Source organism: Elaeis guineensis, chromosome 10, assembly GCF_000442705.2.
Source record: "Elaeis guineensis isolate ETL-2024a chromosome 10, EG11, whole genome shotgun sequence".
Taxonomy (NCBI): Eukaryota; Viridiplantae; Streptophyta; class Magnoliopsida; order Arecales; family Arecaceae; genus Elaeis; species Elaeis guineensis.
In genome coordinates, this window is record NC_026002.2 from 19844079 (window position 1) to 19860005 (window position 15927).

The window sequence follows — 15927 nt, forward strand, 5'->3', positions numbered from 1 at the left end:
ATTTGAGCATTGCCACAGGAGAAATATCTCGTCATAGTCAATACCATAACGTTGACAATACCCCTTGGCAACCAGACGGGCTTATAGGTCTCCACCTTTCCGTCTGCGCCCCTCTTCCTTTTGAAGACCCATTTAACCCAATGGGTTTAACCCCTTTAGGTGGGTCAACCAATGTCCATACATCGTTGACCTCATGGACTCCATTTCGGATTTCATGGCTTCAAGCCATTTCTCAGAATCAGGTCTCTGCATAGCATCCATATAGGTGATCGGATCCTCATTATTCTCATCAAGTTTGATGGGATCACCGTCCCGGACCAAGAAACCGTAGTATCTGTCCGGCTGACGCGGTACTCTACCGGATCGCCTTAATGGTGCAGGTATATTGGGCTCCGGATCTGATCTAATCATATCCGACTCAGGTTCAGCTATTGGTGTCGGTCCTTCTACCTGTTGAACTTCATCAGTTCAACCTTAGAGGCAACGGTTCCTTCACCAAGGAACTCCTTTCTAAAAAGATTGCCTTAAGGCTGACGAACACCTTTTGTTCATCAGCATGGTAGAAAAAATATCTTTTGTCTCTTTGGGGTACCCTATGAATGAGCATTTGTCAGACTAGGTCCAAGTTTGTCTGTGACTAATCGTTTGACATAGGCCGGGCACCCCCAGACCCTAAGGTGTGAAAGTGCTGGCTTACGTCCCGTCCATATCTCATATGGAGTCTTAATTACAGACTTACTTGGAACCCTATTTAATAGATAACAGGCCGATTCGAGTGCATATCCCCAGAAGGATATCGACAAGCTAGCAAAACCCATCATGGATCGGACCATGTCTAACAAAATCTGATTCCTCCTTTCAAACACACCATTATGCTGTGGTGTTCCTGGAGGAGTCCATTGAGAGAGAATCCCATTCTCTCCTAGATATGTGAGAACTCACTAGAAAGGTATTCTCCTCCTCGATCAGATCGAAGAGTTTTAATACTCTTCCCAGTTTATTTTTCTACTTCACTTCAGAATCGTTTGAACATTTCAAATGAATCCGACTTATGTTTCATCAGATAGACATATCCATATAGGTATAGGTTATCCGTGAAAGCTATGAAGTAGAAATATCCACCTCTAGCACTGGTGCTCATGGGCCCACATACATCAGTATGTACTAGGCCCAAGAGCTCAGTAGCTCTCTCACCTTTTTCAGTAAAAGGTGACTTGGTCATTTTACCAAGAAGACAGAACTCACAGGTTGGAAGTGATTCACAATCACTGACTTTGAGGATTCCCTCTTGAGTCAACCTGTTTATTCTGTTCTTATTTATATGACCTAGCCTCCAATGCCATAAGTAGATATTTGACACACTATCTAATCTAGGGTGCTTGCCAGTAGAATAGACTCTTATCAGGCTTGATCTTTTTGGTCTGACTCTGCACAGATGTCCCAGCCTGAACTTGCACCTTCTTGACTTTCTTCTTCTTGTTCTTCTTTCCTTTCTCAAAGGGTCGAGAACCAGAAGATGAACCTCCCACTGAGTTCACTGAGTTCACCGACTCCTTGAGAGTTGGTGATCCTTCTCAAAGTTCTGAAGCAACCCCATTAACCCATGGTAGTTTACTTCAGGCTTTGTCATTCTATAATGAGTGAGGAATGGGAGACAAGACTTGGGCAGCGAGTTCAGTATTGCATCTTTCCCAAGCTGCTTTCAAGGGAAAGCCGAGCTTGCTCAATCGTTCCATCAGCTCGATCATGTACAATACATGATCAGTGATAGAGACTCCATCCCGTATTTTGGCGTTGAAGATGGCACAACTAGTCTTGTGCCTCTCTACGTCATCGGGTGTGCCAAAGGTATCCTCCAACACTTGAAGCATGTCCTTTGGCTGAGCCGTCTCGAATCTGCGACTGAACTCGTCGCTCATGATAGCAGCCAGCATGATACAGCGCACCGTGGTCCGGTCACTGAGCCACTTCTGGTAAGTGTCTCTAACTGTTCCACGTGCATTGACAGCTGGCTCCTCAGGTGCAGGATCCATTATCACATATAGGATCCGTTCATGCTCCAGACTATCTTCAACTTTCGGTACCAGCTACCGAAGTTGGGTCCCACCAACTTATCATTGTCCAACAATGATCGGAGCGATAGGGAAGTGGCCATATTTGCACAAAGGAGAACCATAACCTAATTAGTAATTGATTCATTAAACCTAAAGATTTGGACTTTAATCAAAAGGTTTCTCCCACTATTTTATTCGAATTGATAGCCTCTACCTTCAATTCGAGGAATTACCCTAATTCCTTAGCGGGTACTAGAATCCACTTAGACTGCACACAAGCCCAACTTTGGTTGGCCAACCCATATACATCTAAGGTAGGTTCATAACCAATTGTTTCTCTAAACAATTTCTAGTAATTTTAATTTTGCCCTAGAAATCTAATCAGTAGGCTTTGGCCTCCACTGTAAGGATCCAGTTAGGTCCAACCATTAACATGATCATACTTGGTGTATCTAACCAACGAATGATTAAGCCCAACTTTGGTTGGCTCACCTAACCACCATTAGAGAGATACTTCCAAGTCGTCATATGATGAGTGATAATTCCATTAGTCAACAAGCACCAGGCCTTTGGGTCTGCAATGATTATTGAGTTCATGGACTCATTATCAAACACCTTAATGGGAGGCTATGACTCAGTTATCTCCAAACTTTATCATTTTAAGGACCTAATAATTTTAGAAGATTTAAATAATATAGAGGATGAGGTCAGATGAACCAGCTTATCATGATCCTCCCACTGACTTCACCAAGTCAGCTTAAGGGAGACCATTAAAAGGGCTGGTCTAGGAGCACCTAAATCAGTCACACTGATTTACCTAGCTGATATGGGTCAGCTCGAATAGTCAAGTGATCCGATCAAAACATAATTTCACCAAGAGGCCAGGTAAGTTCGATCAGTAGGAGGGTCTGCCAAAACTTGCCTTAGACACCATCATGAATGGCCAGGTAAGCGGGCTCCCAATTAAAAACCACCGGTCTGGTTTACCTTAGACACCAACTGGTTTAATTAGTTTCGATTAGATCAACCTAACAGTTCGTGCTAGACCGCTTAGCCAAGAATCAAGTCCATTTGGTTCTCGTTAAAGACATGGACTTGACCAACTACAACTATTGTAATTGATCTAGAGAATCCTTGACCTAATCTAAGACAACAATTGATTAGATTTAGTCAATTCTCTAATTAAGTCCATCTTTAATCTAACCATAGGTCTAACCCAATTAATGGACCTAATTTCCACTAACCCATTAACCCAATGTGTTATGATTTGTGTCTTAGGTTCTTCAATTCACAATCCTAGAACCTAATCAAACAACTTCTTAATTCTTAATTAAGTTTTGGGCTGAGGGTTGGGTTCGGCTTTTCAAAAAAAAATTATTCATATTTGTAAAACAATTTTACAATATGATTCTACCAATCATATTGCATGTTTGATTCATAATCAAGATGCAAGTGAAATAAACATGAAACTACTTTAGATCTAATCTGAACAGGTTCACATAATTGAAACAATTTCAACTTTAAATAATTTCTTTGCATAAAAATTATTAACAAAGAGATTTTATTTCAGATTTAAACATCTTTTAAATCTAATAAATCATAAATTTAATCTAGATCATATCTAACAAATTTATGATTAAAGATAGATCTACACAAACTAGGACAACCTTTGCACTGTAAGGGGTAAACCTTACAGCAGGACAACCTTGCAGTTTGTGATTGATCTAAATTTTAATTTCAGATTTAATAATCAGATTATAAATTAGATCTAATCTAAAAAATAATCTAAGCATGTATAAATAATCATGTAATAAAGAACCTGGGCTCTGATACCAATTTGTAGGAACCAGATCTAGGGTTTCATGGTTAGATCTTGAAACTTTTTCAAGATCATACAGCGGAAGACTAAAATAAATCAAAATTTATTTTTTAAGATCAAAAAATCCCTAGATTTAAGATCCTATTACATGATTATTACATAGCATTAAATCAAAAATTAAAATATATATAAATATAGTATGAACTACATGTTGATCATATCAACATGTTTCTATACTAGCTACATCTAATGTATGTATTAAATAATAGATCAGATCTATTACCTTGCAAGTTAGACGCTCTAACCTCGTTGATCCGAGCTTAAGAATGATGTTGCAAGCCGCACACGCGTCCGGCCTCTAGGAGTCATCCACACGAGCCCACGAATCTCGATCAGAAGTCCTACTTCAGGAAATCAGCACAGTATGCTAGTACTGCGCTGATCCTTCTTTGATGGTTGATCAGGTACCTCCTTCTTCTTGATTTGGACTCTTCCAAGATGGAAAGTAGAAGGAGGAGTTTCAGATCTGAGATGCTCTCAGGAAACTCAAGATGGAAGGAGGAAAGATATGAAAATAAAAACCCTAGAAGAAGACCCTCTTCTTCTTCACGTTTTTCTCTCTAGACACCCAGACTTGCGTCTTTTATATCTCCAGGACCCAAAGGTATTTCTCTCTGATTTTTGGATGGCAGAAAGGCCTCTCAAATATCTATCTCTCCTTAAAATTTCACGAAGAAACTCGTCTTATATAGAGAGATATGATAGAGTCCTTGTCTAGGTCAAACACCTAGTCAAGGCTTATCCAAACATGGCAAGTAAAGGGACGCCCAACTCTTGAGCACCTCCTTCATATTTTTGTGGATGGATCAACAGAAAAGGGTGCACAATGTAAACCCTAAAAGCCACGAAAATTCCAAAAAAAATTTGGATAAATTCGGTGCAAAATTGAAAGAGTTTTGGATTTCTAAAACTCTATCTCATAGAATTCGAAATCCAAACTTATTCCTTTTAGATTTGATCCAAATCACCTTCCATGTAAGAAAGAAGAGAGGAGACCTTTTGTGAACGTGGGAGAGATCTGAGAGAGGGCTTTTGTCGCACAAAATAAGTGGAGATTGACGTTGAACAAGAGAGAGGCGTGGAGAAGGTTTATGTGGCGCAAGGTGGAATCCTAGTCCTACTAGGATTCTGTCTCATAACTTGTTTTAATTTGGTTTCCCAAACCAAATCAAAATTAGATCAACCCAATTAAAATAGGTCTTAACCTAATTAAAAACTTAATTTAATCAGATTAAATTAGATTTAAATCTGATTTAATTTTTTAATCAAATTAGAAATTAGATTGACCCAAGTCCTAGTTGAACTAGGACTAGTTTTTCCTTGCACTTGGCTTATCCAATAAACCAATTGGACTTGATCCAATCAAGCCCAAACTAAATCTAATTAAATCATATTTAATTAGACTTAATCTCAGCCCATTGGCTTAATCAAATTAAGCCAATTAACAATCAAATTGCTAATCGATCCTCCTGCAACACTTGCACTGGGTTAAATGTCAATCGTATTGATTATTTAACCCTATAATGATTCTTAATCGTTGATCAACCATCCGATCGGATCATGAACTCTAATGTGTGTGACCTCATAGGTCCGAACCTAAGCCGGTAGCATAGAAACAAATTTCTATACCAATCGAAGTGACCATCTAGCAATGGTACCCGACGTCCGGATAGGTCGAATGTATAGAACAACATCCTTAGAACCCATGCGGATATAGTTTTCATATAATTCATCCCCTTGACCAAAATGATCATAGGACACCCCAGAGCTCAACTGTCAACTCTGATCAGGTTGTCCACATTGTATTTCAAAATATCAAATCCATCTGATGGATTACTTTGGCCAAGGTTTTGCTAAATTGAAATACAGCGACTCATTCTTCTCCAACTCTTGGAGTGGTCAATCCCATCTCGATCACACTCTGACTTCGCAAGTACTTGACTATGCCCAGAAGCCTTCCGTCCCTGAATTAGAAATTCAGTTAGTCCGGTACCAAAGCACAGTGAGTTGCTTGCAAGTCACTGAGGTGATCTCAAGTCTAAGGGACACTTATACCTATATCCCATCAGAGACATTCTCGACAGCAGAATGCTCTGGAGTTGGTCACGTTCAATGATGATGTACCCTTACATCTCACCTGTATGCCATACCAGTGTCTCCACACTCTTTGGTTAAGAGGACAACCAACCCATATGGCCTACAGCGACCTATGCTCGATAGAAGCTGTCGTCCTTATTAACAGCCTATCATTTGGTCGTGAACAGTTTTAAGGACTAATCGATAAATCCTCTCTTTATCGAACCTAAATAGTCCTAAGGACTTCATCATAACAACGGAGTTCATTAGAAGATGAAAGCTTATGATGAAAATGCCAAATATATTTTATTTATTAACAAATCAATTATAATACTTGGTTGCTCAACCGTCAACAGCTTGACGATTGGCTTTTTGGGACACATTTCCCAACAATTAGAGCTTAGGTTATGATCATTGGAAATTACGATATAAATGATTAGGATGAGATAGAATAATATCAAAGTTTAGGTTTAAGATCATTAGAGATTATAAAGAGATATTAAAACTTTATGTAAAATCAATAGGATGTGACAGAGTGGCATCTGAGCTTTGAAGTTAGGTTACGTTTATTTGGAGACAATGATACAAGTGATTAGGATATGATAGAACAATACTAGAGCCCAAGTTAAGGTCACTAGGGATTGTCATATAGGTGATATCAAAACTTTAAGATTATAATCAATAGAGTATGATAGATAATATTAGAGTCTGAGGTTATAATCATTAATGATGTAATAGAATAATATTATAATTTAGATTATGATCATTAGAGAATATGATTTAAGTGGTATTTAAGCTTAAGATTATAATTATTTGAAATTATGACTTTAGTGATATCTGAACTTAGGTTATGATCGTAAGGAACATGATAGATATAAAAGAAGAGATTCAATATTTAGATTTCGAATCAATAGATATTAAGATGAAATTTAGGTATAAGTGGCATATTATATCTATAATAGAATTGATGAGTTATATCTTAGATTTCAATTAGTAAGGTTGACCTAAGTATGAAAGAGTTGATCTTGGAATGAAGTGGGAGGTATTGATAAGTTATGTTGAGTATACTAGATGATTTTGGAATATAAAACTTATATGATTGAAGATCATGATTTTTTTAATTCCAATGATAATTGTCTGAACATTATGAATTTTGGACTTATCAAAGAAAGTTAATTAGGGTATGGTCTAAGAAGAAATTATATCATATGAGAGAGAAATATTTTTGAACACTGAACCTATAAGAGGTCATATATGAAACTCAATCTTAGATGAAAAAAAAATACTTAAATTTTATTATGAGAATATGAGATACACATTTTGGTGAAATCTTTGGTTACTCAAAATATCATATTTTGAATATGATTCCTTGATCTTTCAAGTTGTATTGAATTTCAAGTCAAAAGTTTACTTTTCTAAGTAGATCAAAAGTATTTTGATATTGTTATTAAAATTAAAAAAAAATATTTTATCAGAGTATGATATACAAGTTATGATGAAATCTTTAATAATTCGTATTACTATTTTTGGATTAGATTTTTTTTTTTAATTTTTCTTGCGATTGTTGAAGATGGTGAAGTGTATTAATTATTCAAGTCAAAGTTTGGATTTTTTTTAAATTGAACTAAGACATCTTGTTAGTATTAAATTTTGAATGACTTATACAAGGGACAAGATTTTTGTATGAATTTATTGATTAATATTAAGGGTTGTGATGAAGGGAGCTCTATAAGAAATAATCAAGTTGATTCTATTTAAGGATGTTGGCTTGAGTCTTCTAGTTTGACAAGTTAGAATTTAATTCTTTTAAAAAAGAAAATTAATTTAGAAATTATCTAAATGATTGTAAGGTAAATTTAAGGTTAACTTCAATCGATTCTAGACATGTTGGATTCTTGAAGAGTGATGAAACTTATGCAATGATTTCAAACATAGAAAGTGGATCAAGATTTAATTTTTATATACTATACCCAAAGGTAGTAAAGATAAAGAAACTTAAAATTTTGCCCTAAGTTTTATCTGAAATTTGAAGGTTGGATCTATTCTGGATTGATCTAACATATAAGGATATTTTATCTTTGATAGACTTATATAATTTGATAAATTAAGATCAGAGTGCGCAGTAAAAGCGTGGTGGATTAAATTGATTAGAAATATTAATCTTTTAAATCAAAAGATATTATGATGGAATACATTAGTTGCAAATAAGGAAGAATTTTATTGATAATGAAGGGATACTATAAATTTTGATCTAATCTGATCATAGCCGGATAATTTTTGTCAGTAGGTTGCTTCATTGTAGATAATACCAAGAAATTCTAGATATCTTAAGTTTATTAACAGCCTGATAGTTCTGATATTAGTTCAAAGTTAGAATGTCCTGACATAGATCTCATATTTTTAAAAATTTAATATTATTACTTGAACTGATATAGAAGATTGAGTTTTTTTTTAAGATGAGAGTCTACATATAAAATTTGTTGGAAGGTCAAGAGAAGAAAGAAATCGGTGATTGTGAAGAGTGCCCGATGTTTGACCTTTATTTATTTTTTCTATCAAGGGTAGTCTGAGATAATTATGAATTTCGAGTGAAATGTATTAGATAAATAATGGTAGTATATTAATACAAGTCTAAAATGTTACAGTTCTTCAAAAAGTTGAGAAATCAATAAGAAGGGATGAGTTTGAGATTTCAAATAATTTTTGTTATAACAAGATCATGAGAAATAAATAATATATATGATATTATCGTAAGCTTGAGAATGACATGAAGAATGTATACTTTGAAATAGGTATCTCGAACAACATAACTTAATTTTGAGGACGAAATTATTTTAAGGAGGAGAGAATGTAATAACCCAGATTTAAAAAAAAAAAGAAAAAGGGGACGGAAGGAGACTCCCGAAGGGAGTCTTCTTCTCCGATGAATCCCGATCGGAGAAGGACTCTAGGCCTCTTAGAACTCTAGGATTCTCTATAAATAAGACTCTCCTCTCCCTCACGAGCCTCCACCGACGACCGTTGAGCCCGATTCCTCCCCTTTTCTCTGTGGAAGCCGCGGCAGTCTTTTCTTGTGTTTGTCAGAAATCGAAGGTCGAAGAGGCCACCAGAGTTCAGGTAAGGATCCAATCTTTCTTTCTCTCCCTCTTCTCTTTCTTTCCGTGGTTTTAGACTCCTCGCCGGCCGTCAGGATCGCCGAAAATTCCATGAAACGTGAAAACCCCTGTTCGACCGGAACTTTTTTCTCCCTTTTTCGGCCACCGACGCCACCGGTTGCGGCGTCCCATCCTCGAGACCGGACCCTCATCTCTCTCTCTTCCTTTCCTTGAGCGCTTGGCCACCGGCGACCGGCCAATGGTCGGAATTCATGAAGAAAGGGGACGGATCCCCTGTTTTTCAAAAAAAATAAAAAAGAGAGAGAGCCGCCGGCCGAACCCCATCGCCGGCCGTTGTCGGAACTCCGGCCAAGCCGCCACCCCATCGGAGCCCGAGCCACCGGGGGGGACCTCACGGTCTTCCCCTGTTTCAGCCAAGGGAGGCCGCGGGAAGAAAAGAAAGGAAGAAGAAGAAAAGAAAAGAAAAGAAAAAGAAAAAAAGAAAAAGAAAAGAAAAAGGAAAAAGAAAAAGAAAAGAAAAAAAAAAAAGAGAAAGAAAAAAATAAAAAATAAAATAAAATAAAAGAAGAAGAAGAAGAGAGAGAATTTTCCTCTCTCTCCTTTCTCTCTCTTTTCTCTCTCCTCTCTCTACCTTCTCTCTCTACATTTTCTCTCTCTTTATGAATTTTGTCTCTCTAGAATCTTTCTCTCTCTCCGATTTCATCACGGACCCTAGGATAAAATTGATATGAAAATAAGATGATCTGAGATTGCTCCGAAATTCATGCGATAGATCTAATCACAGTCCGATCCTATTCGAAATTTATAACATTTAATTCATATTGAGTCACCCTGATAGGACCTCTGATGGTCTCGACCATGATTGCCTCATCTGAAGGATACAAAAATTTCTCTCTCCACTTTCTCTCTCCACTTTCTCTCTCTAGAATTTTCTCTCTCTTCATGGATTTTCTCTCTCTAGAAGTCTTATGGATCAATGAAGGATCCTGATACATAGACAAGTCCTAATTTTGGTTAATCCTAAGAGAGGTCCTCGATCTGTGTTATTAGGATCGATTATCGGTTATTATCTCTATATATAATTTTTATATTTGATCAGGGTTATGAAGAGATGATTGTCTGCATATGATATCGAGTGAAATATTTTGTTAAAAAAATTCATAAATCAAAGAAGAACATTGATTTTTGTGCTTGGATCAGTCACCGGTAAAGGTAAGAATCCCTGTACATGATCACTATTATATATATGCTATTTTACTGTTGGTTTTGCATTATTGGTTTTGCATCGTCGGATTTGAGATTGATGAATTTATTATATCTGAGATACTGTTATTTAATTTTGAGCATGAGTATGTTATGTTAATATATATATATATCAGAGATTGATGGCATGATTATATGGATATGACATATCTGAATTGATCATAATGCAAGACGGAATTGATTTGATGAAATCAATACATAATGATTAAATGAAAAGAAAGAGATATATGGTATGGACTAGCCTTGTCATATGGAACAGCCCGCCAGGAGCTTATGCCTGGGATAGCCCCCACTGGCTTACAGGTGATCAGCCGGCCAGGAGCTCATGCTTGGGACAGCCCGTCAGGAGCTTATGCCTGAGACAGCCTCTCACGGGCTTCCGTACGTGGGACAGCCGGCCAGGAGCTCATCCTGGGACAGTCTTGAAAGGCTTTTTATGTGGATTCGATCCGGATGAAGACTGAGGTATAGACTTGGATAGTCCAGAGCCGGAAAGAAACTGTTAAGAATCATGTGATTATGAAAGGAGAAATGAAAGATAAGACATGAAATAATTATTGAATAAAAGGGTTTCACCTGTTAACATATGATGATGCATCTATTTTAACAAGACAGAAAATTTATGGATGTTTGCATTATTCTGGATATTGAACATGAGATTTTATATTTTATTGCTTGTCCTTATTTTCAGACTATATTACTATATCAGTGTGATATGAGAATTCTTACTGGGCTGTAAAGCTCATACCCCCTTCATCTTTCTTTTTTCTTTTCAGAGATATAGGATGTTTATGATTGACTATAGCTTGGATTTACGGATGAGCAGATGGATAGATAGAGTGTCATAGTACCTGATCAGAGGATTGAAGAAATTTAATTTGTACCTATACAAGATTTTATAAATTATTGTTGAAATAAATTATTATGGATGTTAAGGTTGTAACGATTTAATTTGGCCTTGTATATTCTTTAGGGCTTGCTCTAAAGAGTGTGCGGCCATCACGTATCCGACTCGGGTGTTGGGTTCGGGGCGTGACATATATATATATATATATATATATAAGATTAGAAGCCAGAGTTTTTAAACACTTTTATTTTTTTTGTAATGACCATGTATAAAAGTTTTTATTTTCACTCTTGAATTTACTGGTTATATTTACACCACCCCATAGAACAAGGATTTTTTTTATAATTATTGATTTTTTAGAGAGTAGTAAATTTAATGAAATCAATTATGTTTCTCTTTTTACTTGAAATCTTTAAATAAGTTAATTATGCTATTTTCAACTGCCACATGACCAATTTAGTAAATGGGTTACATGAGTTAAGTCAAGTTCATATTTAGATAAGTATATATTAGGTTTGTTTGGTGTTTTAACCCATTTATTAATAGTTTATGTGTATTAATGATTATCTATTAATTGAAGATATTTTATGTATAATTTATTCATATAGGGATGCATGTAGATCAGATTGCTTTGAGTTTGAGGCCAACTCTAAATCAATCCAATCACAATTTATATTTAATTTATGGAATTATGAAACAAATCAATGTTGAAAATAATTTAATCTGAAAAAAATGATATTATTATTATTTCTTAGGGAAAAATATGATAGTATTATTGAAATCATATGTAAAACTGAAATATGAGATTGTATTTTCAATATTCATAGACCTGCACCTACTTCAAAAGTTGTAAATTTATAATGCAATATTTTTGTAGACTTCAACCTAATTTAAAAGATAATAAATATATTAATTAGGATCATGAAACTTGCTACTGTAGTAGAACGGTTTGGTCACTAAATCCTTAGACAACAAATTGCACTTGCCTCTACATATCTACTTCTACGAAGGCTAGGAAACAATTATATATGCTAGTATTGTGGGAACTAAATCTTTAAATGATAAGTCATCAAAAGCTCAAGCTAATGAAGTCTAAACCATAGGTTGTCCGAAATCTAATATCAGGTATCCTAACTAAATGAGTCTGTCCATGTTAAAAGCCTAATCATTCCTCACAAATAGTTCTAAGCTTCTAATATATCATGCATTTTGGATATATATGCACAAATTTGGGTTAAGTCTTTGCAAAAGTTAATGGGTCCATTATGAAGTGGCTACCCTAGATTAGGTGGAATTTGCTAAGTAAGATAACTAACCAAGTTTGCTGATAGGTATCGAAAGATTGAAAGCCCCATACCTTTTATGTCAAAAGAAAAAGAAAAATAAAACAAGAAGGAAAAGTTGACTCAAGCTAGGGGGTTGTATCCTTTTGCTCTATTAGTACCTCAAGCTGGTCTTCTTTTCGATCCTATGGACATCTCGAGATGGGAGGAGTTGGGAGTAGGAAAAGGAGAGCCTTGAAGAAAGAGCTACCACAACATCTTTCTTCTTTTCTCAATCCTTCTGCATCTAAGCTTCCCTATATTTGTTGTGATAGGGAGAGCCATAACATCTATTGTGATAGATAGGAAGAATAAGCAAACAAGAAGGAAGAAAGAAAGTAATAAAAACATACTATATTTAAATATGTCAGTTCATTAACCTATGTCAATAGGCAGAGATGATGTAAAAGTTGGGTCTATTGACCTCATTAAGCTATGCTTCTAGACATAGCTATAGATCGGATATGGGTCGGATCGACCAATACCCATATCGCTCCGTAGTGCAATTAAAAATCTCATATCTATATCCATCCCATATCCACCCTGGATTAGATTGGGTCAGTAGTAGTATGGATCACGTCAGATAAATAAGATGGGTCGGATCAAATCAAATAAAAACTCATCATATAAATATTATAAAATAATTAAAACTTAAAAAAAAAATTTAGATTAAGATTATATAGGATCGAATTTGGGGTGGGGCATACCATTATCATACTCGATCTGAACCCACTTTGGATATTTTATTTAGAACTCATATCAACCTTAAATTTTAGTTGGATCTAATAAAACCAACATCATTTGGGTTGGATCAAGTCAAATACCCGGTGAGTTGGTGCTAATTGCTATCCCTATATGCTCCATTTGGTTCGTTTGCTCCATTCTGAAAAAAAATAGTCTTTTTGTTCCTCTAAAATTTGTAAACCAAATACATACTCAACAATATCTTTCTTTTTGGACTCATTAAGAGGAAGGACTTATCTAGAGGTCACTACTAACTAGAGGAGGCTATGCTAGCAAAAAAGAGTGGATATAGAAACACCCAACCATGGCTTTCAAGGCCATTGCAAGTGGCGAGAGTGCCAAGGACTAGGATCTTCAGCTATGACTTTCAAGATACTCGTCACATGGCTTCTCATGAGTAGAGAATGAGGCTATGCTTCTTCTCAATGATAGAGGTGGAAAGACGGTCAAATTTTACAAAAAAAAGGGGCACTGTCACATTGTGAAAGAAGATTCTTAAGAGGAGATAAAGATGTCGATAGTTAAGAAATAGATAAGATTACCCAAGATACATGTGGTGGCAGAGTTTTAATTAATACTCTAAAATATTGACCCATTGATTTATCAAATACATCACACTTAACCAACTCATTTTGTTAATAATAATAAATATAAACAGATTTATGTTCATAATAAATTTTGATGGCCTTAGATGCTATCCTTAATTTCAAAAGAAGAAAAAAAAATACAACTATAAGGTTCTTTCACATTTTCAATAAAAATGTCTAAAAGATTCAGCCTTAAAAGTATAATACAAAAATATAGTATCACATTATTAATTATTTTTTATGCCTCTCCTTTATCAAAAGCTTGGCTCTGCCATGTTGACATGGAGTTGAAACTAGCTATTTAGTGCTATCAAAAAGAAACTACCTATTTAGAGCATGCTTAGATAAATCCTATCAAATCCACAAGGATCTAGTTGCATAAATTAGAGAGAAGAAAGGAAGGAAGAGAGTACAGTTTGCATATCTCAATATTGTTGGAAATTAAATAAATCCTGTCAAATTCAAAAGGATCCAGTTGCATAAATTAGAGAGAGGGAAGGAAGAAAGAGAGTATAGATTCCATGCCCGAATAACCGTTGGAATAAAAACAAGACCTAAGAGTTCTTTTTTCTTCCTATGAGGTTTGTTACTTACTCCTTCCATGCTATTCTTTCTCTATCTCAAAAGAGGCTCTCAATGGCTCACACATGCACAAAATTTCACATGTTTATTGACCTCTTTTAGATCTTCTAGTTTCAAACCCTTCTCTATGGAATCCAAATCAAATGATTACGGATCCTCATAGGAATCTGTATCGAATTTGGAGAAGGCTGCAAAGGTGGAGAAGGATCTAGGATTTAGGAGCGGCACTATAGAAGCCGTGAGCAACAAAAACACATGCAGAAGGGGTATGATAGAAGAGGCAGAGCTTGATCACAAAGACAATGGAACCAATGATAAGAAGAATAAGACAGGGGCAAAAGAGGATCGTAAGATAGGCACACCATCTCTCCTCCTCCCATTTTGACTTGTCTTGAAGGTCAGATCAGAATTGGAGGACATGGATCAAAGGTTGAGAGGATAGCGGGTCTATCAGAGGTAGTAGAGAAGGAGGTGGTGGAAGCAGCAGAGGTGAAGGTTTCTTAGGTGGAGAGCTATTTGGTTGCCATTGATAGAGGGAAGAGCGAAGGAGGATGGGGGCAATGACGGCCAGGGGGATGGTGGTAGCCACAATGGCAAGGGGTTCAGCGGTGAGAGAGGTGTAGCCATCTTAAGGAGAAGGGTTAAGGATTAGGGTTTGGGGATTGGTTTCATTCATAGAGGTAATGATGATGATAGGTCATCTAATTACTTTCGTGTCATCTAAATACCTCAATAACATCTAATTTCTCTATATCAGCTAACAAATAAGCACTTTCGATGAACTATGTGCATGTCAGCTGATAGACAGATACTGTCAACGAGGGCCTTCGATGCGAAGGGTGGCAAAGAAAGGATTTGAAGAACTTAAAAAATGTGAAGAGGCCAGCTGAAATCTAGAGAGAGGTTGAAATGGGAGAGAGATAGCATTTGATATCCAAAAATGAATCCAACAAAATCCAATCATATCCATTTTTCATATCTAAATCAGATTGGATTTATATAGAAATCTAAAATCCGATTGAATCTGGATAAAAGATTTTTTAAATTTACATCTGTATATATGATATCCAATAAAAAAAATATGTTTCTAATAAATTGTCAAAATTAGGAAGTGACCCAACGAGCTCACCAAGCTACCGCATGCATATCTACTCAATGGCAATAATTTATATTACTTATTCATGTATATTCAAATCATTAAATAATTATTTAGTTACGGCCAAGGGGTCATGGCTATGTAAGGTATTGTTTGCTCTGATTCATGGGTCTTATAATTTTACCTCTTTAGATTTTGATCCAAAAGGCATCTCACGTGTGATGGATGGTCTATTTCTATATAAACCAGAGTTCTCTTTGACTCACAACCAATGTAAGACTAATGATGTCCTCCCTCCTATATCATAATAGGTATATATTAGACATTTCATATTTGAATTATTATTTTTTAAAAATATTTT